The sequence below is a fragment of the Nicotiana sylvestris genome, chromosome 6 (assembly GCF_000393655.2).
Source record: "Nicotiana sylvestris chromosome 6, ASM39365v2, whole genome shotgun sequence".
Taxonomy (NCBI): Eukaryota; Viridiplantae; Streptophyta; class Magnoliopsida; order Solanales; family Solanaceae; genus Nicotiana; species Nicotiana sylvestris.
Window position 1 is genome coordinate 110,500,325 of NC_091062.1, and position 6,946 is coordinate 110,507,270.

A 6,946-nucleotide genomic window follows, 5' to 3' on the forward strand; every position below is an offset into this window, starting at 1 on the left:
AAGACTAATCTCACATCGTCTCCAGCATTACTCGAATATTAACCACATAATAAAAAGCTAAGCTTGAATCATTAACCACTTTAGGCATTGATAATTTATACCTTTACAACTGAAGAACAAACAAACCTATCGCGATCCCATGATTGACACGACATCAAAGTAGATAGGTTTTTGAATCAAATCAGAAATGAAACTCACATTCCCAAATAGTTTCCAGTAACACCATAGCACAGTCCATACTTGGAGAAAGAGAAAAAAATAAAAGCAATGAAGCTATACTTCAAAAGACTTCACAGCATGAATTCGTACACGAGTCAGATATCTATGTTATACGTTTAAAGCTAACTTATAACATGATGAAAGGAAAACATGGAAGGAAAGAAAACAAAAAAAATAGACTTGAATTCATTGAATCAATCCACAGGCTCCAAAACAATCTAAGAGTGACAACAGCAAATGGGCCCAAAACTTCATGTACACGACTCAAATGATCATAGGAGTTCAGCCATACATACCTGTTACAGCAAAAATAAACAAAAGCCTTGAAAGTCAGCCTAAAGCAACACCAAGACAACAAACAGCAACAGAGATCAGCAGTGAAAGACCACAATCCAAAAAGCCTCGAAATCCAGCAATTTCATCTTAGAATCTTAGGAAATTCCCAGAAAATGTCACTCCAAACCTTTTTAATTTTTGTTTTCTTTTTGAGAAAAAAGAAAATTTAGCTCAAAATTCTAGTCTAGAAGTTTTCTGCCATTTGCTCTTCTTCTCCTCCTCTTTCAGAATTCAGGGAAATGAAGCTTTAAAGAGAGGTGTTAGGGCAGCAAAGATTTATTTTTTCTTTCTTTTGAGTCCTCTCCCTTCTTTTACTTTACCCCCCTAAGTCCTTTAAAGAAGCAAATCTGAACTCCTCTTTCCTTGGCATTCAAGCCTTCCCCAATTCTAGAAACTTCCTCCCTAACTGAAAAGATTCCCCATCCCAAATCCCCACAATACCCTTGCCAGCCTAGTATTTGTTTCCCCAAAATGAGACAACCATGGGTCAAATTGACCCAAGACTCATCCCATATGAATGAGCCTCTTTTACCCGGGTCAGAGATGACCACAAAACCAATGTAGAAGCCCAATCAGCAAAATGAGCATTAAACTCAATTGCAACCTATGCTAAACTGGACACTTAATCAAAAGAAAAGGAAGAAGAAGAAAAGAAGAAGGACCAAAGATAAAGAACGAAGAATCTGAGCCATAAATGAACCAACCAAACAAAAATACTTTAATAATTTGAATATTAATTCAACACTATTAACTAAACCAAATAAATCTGACCAAAACGGAAAAATCAAACAGAACAGAGAAAAAGAAAACAATATTAATCCTATCATGCAATTATCCAAAACAAATTATTTTAAAAATTTAGGTCGGTCAACAAACAAATGGACCAACTATGATTTGAAGAACAAAAATAGACATGCAATAAGGGAAAAAGATATGTACTCTTTTTGGCCGAAAACATTTGAGCGAGTTGACAAACGGCATCGTTTGACGAAGTTTTGTCGGTCTTTTGGTTTTGCATGGAATCTGATGGGCTTTGAAACGAACCGAAATTGATGCTAATCAATTGTTCTTAAGGACCAGGACTACGTGGTGGTTGTGTGGTATGAAATTGGGGTTAATTAGGGTTACTCCGTCGGCGATGGGGTTTGGGATTTTGAGGGCGGCGGGGTCTGGTTAGGGTTTGGGTGAAGTTGAACTGAAGGAATTCAAAATGGGGGGGGGGGGATCTAGTTTAGGACAGTTAAATATTGGGATGGGGACCAGTTCCGAGCTGCTGGATCACAATGATCCAACGGTTGTGATGAAAGGTCAACAAAACGGGGTCGTTTTGTTTAGACGGGGCTGGGCTGAACTGGGTAAAAGGGCGTTGGGCTTAATTTTGGGGCAGGTTGGCAGAAATGTTTGGGCTTCAGCCCCTTTTGGCCCAATAAAATCAAACCCCTTTTGAATTAACCCTTTTTTTCCTTTTCATTTTGTTTTTCTTTTCTTCTATTTTTTTCAATTAAAAACATAAATTAAAATCCTAAATTAATCTAGATTGTAAAATTAACCAATTTCCTAAAAATTATAAAATTCCCTAATCCCAAATCAGAAAGAAAAATCGATAGTCTAGCAATTAAAAGATAAAAATGTAAAATAGGTCATTTTTATGATATTCCTTTTTTAATGAAACAAATAATTAACTAATTAATCCTAAAAATGTAAGAATGAAACCTAAATACAATGCATGGTATTTTTGGTATTTTTTACGATTTAAATAAAATTAAACATGCACAAAGAATACAAACAATTAACACAAATTCCTACAAAAAACTATAAAATTGCAAATGATTGGGAAAACTTTATTTTCTTTAATTTGTAGGAGTATTTTGTATAGGTCAAAAATCACGTGCTCAAAATTCGGTTATTAATTACATGGAAGTTGTAATAGGTTAGTTGTTAATATAGTAGCTTATGTATTAATAGGTCAAAAAAATGTAATGTCCTGATTTTGAAAGCTTTTTATTTTTATCTGGAGTATTGTAATAAGTTAGGTCCTGATTTCATGTACTGAGGTTTAAAATCACTGTTGCGAGGGGTGTAATTATCTTGCTATTGTATTTTGTAATGCGAGTACAGTGATGCAAGGGCCAAAGCCATGGGCCAGATCCGTAAAGTTAAAGTGCCTGTTTTCTGATTCAAATTGGGCCGGACTCGTGGATAGGCACATATGGGGAAACAACCTAAACAAGTCTAGGCCTAGGCCATTGGGCCTGGGCATTGAACCCAATAGCTTGGCTCAGTTGTAAATGTTTCTCTTGTGAATTATAGTATAAATGCATGTCTTATATGTCTTCCAAATCATGTGTAGTATAATTAATTTTCAAACTTGAATGGTATTTTGATTTTCTAGATTCTGATTTTCCTACTTAAAAATGAATTGATTTACAACTTTTGACTAATGTGTATACTATGTAAGTTTGGCTTAAAATGTATAGGTAGATAGGCCCAGTCAGTATACCTTCATGACTGGGCCCGCTTAATGTAAGCCCAATGTGGGCCAGCCTTGGTTAAAATCGGACTCAGCAAGAGCCCTTGAGTTTCTTCACTTTTGGACCAAATTCTGAGCCCAATGTAGTTTCAATGCTGATTGATCCTTGACTAAATAATCAATGGACTACTGCTGGCCCAAACCCCTTATAAAAATGATTAAAGGTCCAATACATATATCCCCAAATATGTATATAATTAATAGCTTTATATTAAGTTCCAAAGTAGTTTTAAATAAGAGCATCCGTTTGTTTGCTTTAATGGAGTACAAATCTTTTAAAATAAATCGAGGCATGCCATCCAAAAATGAAATCCCATAATCTATGGCCCTCATATTAAATATTATAACTTATTGTAGAAAATATTTTGAACATCTGTAGTTTACTTTAGGCGCGTTTATAATAAAATCATCATAGCTACGGGTACGGTTCTCGTGACGTAATTGAAATACCTAATTTCCATGTCCAGGGGTACATTTATGTGACCCAGCCACAACTTCTAATAACTTTAATAAATTAAACATATTGTAGATCGTGGGTACAGTTCCCGTGACATGATTCGCGATGTGTATCAAACAAACAAGTGTACGACAATCGTAACTTATTCCAGAATAATTCCATAAAAATTATTAAAAATAGTTTAAAAGTTTAAAATGCACACTAGGTTTAAAACATGTAGTAAATCGGATAATTAGGCCAATTTTAATAGTTTAAGCGACCGTGCTCGAACCACGGAACCCAGGAATGCCTAACACCTTCTCCCGAGTTAACAAAATTTCTTATCTAGAATTTCTGGTTTCGCAGACTTTTAAATAAAGTCGATTTCCTCGATTTGAGATTTAAAAATAAACCGGTGACTTGGGACACCAAATAAACTATTCCAAGTGGCGTCTCTAAAAATAAATAAAATAATCCATTTCGAATAATGTCACTTTAATTGGAAAAACTCCCTTATTTCCGCTCTCGGGTAAAAAGGAGGTGTGACAGCTCTGGCGACTCCGCTGGGGATATCTAACCCTGAACTTCTGGTTCAGGGTTCAAGAATTAAGCTTGGAATAACTTTTATAATTGGCTTTTATTATCTGATTGTTTATTACATGTTTGGGCCTAATGTGCTAAATATCGCTTTTTACTGCTTTGATATTATTTGAACTGTATACAAACTGTTGCGAAACCCCTCTCTTCTTATCTTCTGGGAAGTGCATGCTGGCGTGAATTCTTTTTTGTTAGTGTTATACCCTAAATTGGAACGAGGTTCGGACAAGTTGCAAAGCCAGATGATATTTTGGTTACCGGTATGTTGCCCCCTCCCGGCTCGAGTTGTCCTCTCGGGTAAGCCAGGTCTAGAACAATAAACCCAGGATTTAAACCTAGAATAACACAGCCTCATGTCGGATCCCTAGTAGGAGTGCTTGTTTGCATCATGTGCATTTGACGTTGGGGACTCAACACTGGGGTTGGGTCCGTCTAGGACATGTGTATCCCAAAAATCAAAAGACCATCCTGATGCATTTTTACGTGCTACTTGTACAATTATTTGCTTCGGTTTGCTTGTTGACCGGCTTCTAGAATAAGGGAGAAAAGTTGGGAAAATCAAATTGAGGTATGAGAGAGATAATTACCCGCTTTTGAAAATCTGGTATCCAAAATATACCGAAACTCTGCCGAAATTTTGAAAAAAAAGAGAAAAAGGAAAAAAGAAAAGAAGGGAAATTTGTTTCAAAATATTTCATGTTTTTCTGTTGCGTCAAAACTGACCGAACTACGTAGGTTTGATTCTCACTAGACGTGGGATACGTAGGCAACCCTCATCGGGTCCAGCCCTGCTTTTACAAAAAAATAACCCAAAATTTTGAAAAGGTGTTGTCTTTGTTGCCATAAATAAAAGTGGGTGATGCTGTTTTGTCTAAATAGCCGAACGTCCCAACGGGCGCCGGAAGGCCGTTTTTTGCAAGAATAGCCACCGATAGTTTCTTTGCCAAATTTTGGCCACCTAGAAAGCACAGCCCTAAAATCTTCCCTTTTGAAGTGCTGAAGGGCCGTATTTGCAAAAGTGGTCGTGTTTATTTGACTTTTTAATTTTATAAAATGACCCCTTTTATCAACTTTAATAAAATTCATTTTATTTTAAATCAATCACCTTAATCCAAATGTGCAGAATGAGAACGAGTCAAAGATTACCAATGAAGGTTATGACCAAGATTCTATTGGAACTACACATGTGGTAGGAAGATCTGGGTAAGCAAGGACGAGACAGGGTTAACCATTACTTGGGGGAGCTCACCGGATTACCAAAGATCATACATAGGGGAGACATAATAAAAGCACTGGTGACATTTTGGGACCCAGCTCACAACGTTCTGCATTTCTCGGACTTCGAACTCACACCTACTTTGGAGGAGATAGCGAGTTATGCTGGGAGTATTGAGGGTCTAAGACATAAATACCTGGTTGCTCCAAGGGCCGTCACCCCTCACAAGTTTCTGGATTTGTTAAAAATAAGTAGGCAGGTCCAGTATGCAGACTTGGTATGTGGGTTTTCAACTCTATTCTTCATATACCAGCGATACGGGCATGTAAGAGGATTTGACAACCCGGAAAGTGGAATCTGTAGCAAAGGGAACCGGTCAAAGTAGGAAAAGCATAGATGCTTCACTTTCATGGTGGCATTCTTAGGTCTTCTAGTGTTTCCCAGGAAGGATGGGAATATTGATCTGCGGGTAGCTTGAGTCGTCAAAGTCTTGATTACCAATGCCAAGAGCACCCTCACCCCTATGATACTATCTGAGATATTCTGAGCTCTCACGGCTTGCAAAGCCGGGGCAAATTTTTTCGAAGGATGCAATTTGCTATTACAAATGTGGATGATTCAGAACCTGTCTCATCGGCCTCAATATATGAATTACGGATCTACAAGGAAAAGCTACATTGAGGAGTTTGGAAAAAGGGTCTCAGGATTCAAAATGCCAGAAGGTAGGTGTGGGCATATTTCGGTCGAAACCGAATAAACCGACCGAACCGAATTTTTTTTTATTTCGGTTTCGGTTATTCGGTTTGTTCGGTCGGTTTCGGTTTAAAATTTTAAAATTTCGGTTTTTCGATTCGATTTTCGGTTATTAAGTTTTTTAGTTCAGTTAACCGAAAAACCAAATTATTAACATATATGTTTTTTAAGTTATACATAGGCTAAGCCCATAGGTAATAAAATAATACTATTAGGTCCAATCTATCAAAGACTCAACCCAATTAAGTAAGTCCATCAACTTTCCAATCTTAAAGACTTCAGTCTATTAAAACTTCCATAGCATATATGATAGATACCGGGAGAATTTCACACAGAGTTGTAATTTACACTATGTTTGAATTTTATGATCCATAAAGTGTGCAAAGTTTAGTCTATTTTTTTTCTATAAACACAATATTTCCAACAATTTCAAAATTTTGGGAAAAATCAACAAATTCGCCGGTCGTATTATTACATAGAAGGAGTCCAATATGATAATGTTCAAACTGAAAACCGAACTGAAATTAGAATAACCGAACTGAACCGAACTTATTTCAGTTCGGTTTCGGTTACTACTTTTATAAAACCAAAAACCGAATAACCGAACCGAATTTCTTCAAACCGAACCGAACCGACTGAATGCCCACCCCTACCAGAAGGAGTTGGAGATTGGATATCCCGCCTTCATTCCATAACTGCACGGCAGATAGATTGGGTACTGGGTTGGCTTCCTGTTGAAGAAATTGTGTACACGCTTGCCACCGGTCCTTACTTCCTCCTAATGGGCCTTCGAGGCATCTAGCCTTGTGCCCCATACTGGGTCTTGAGACAGTTGGGAAGATGCCAGGTAGTTCCCCAA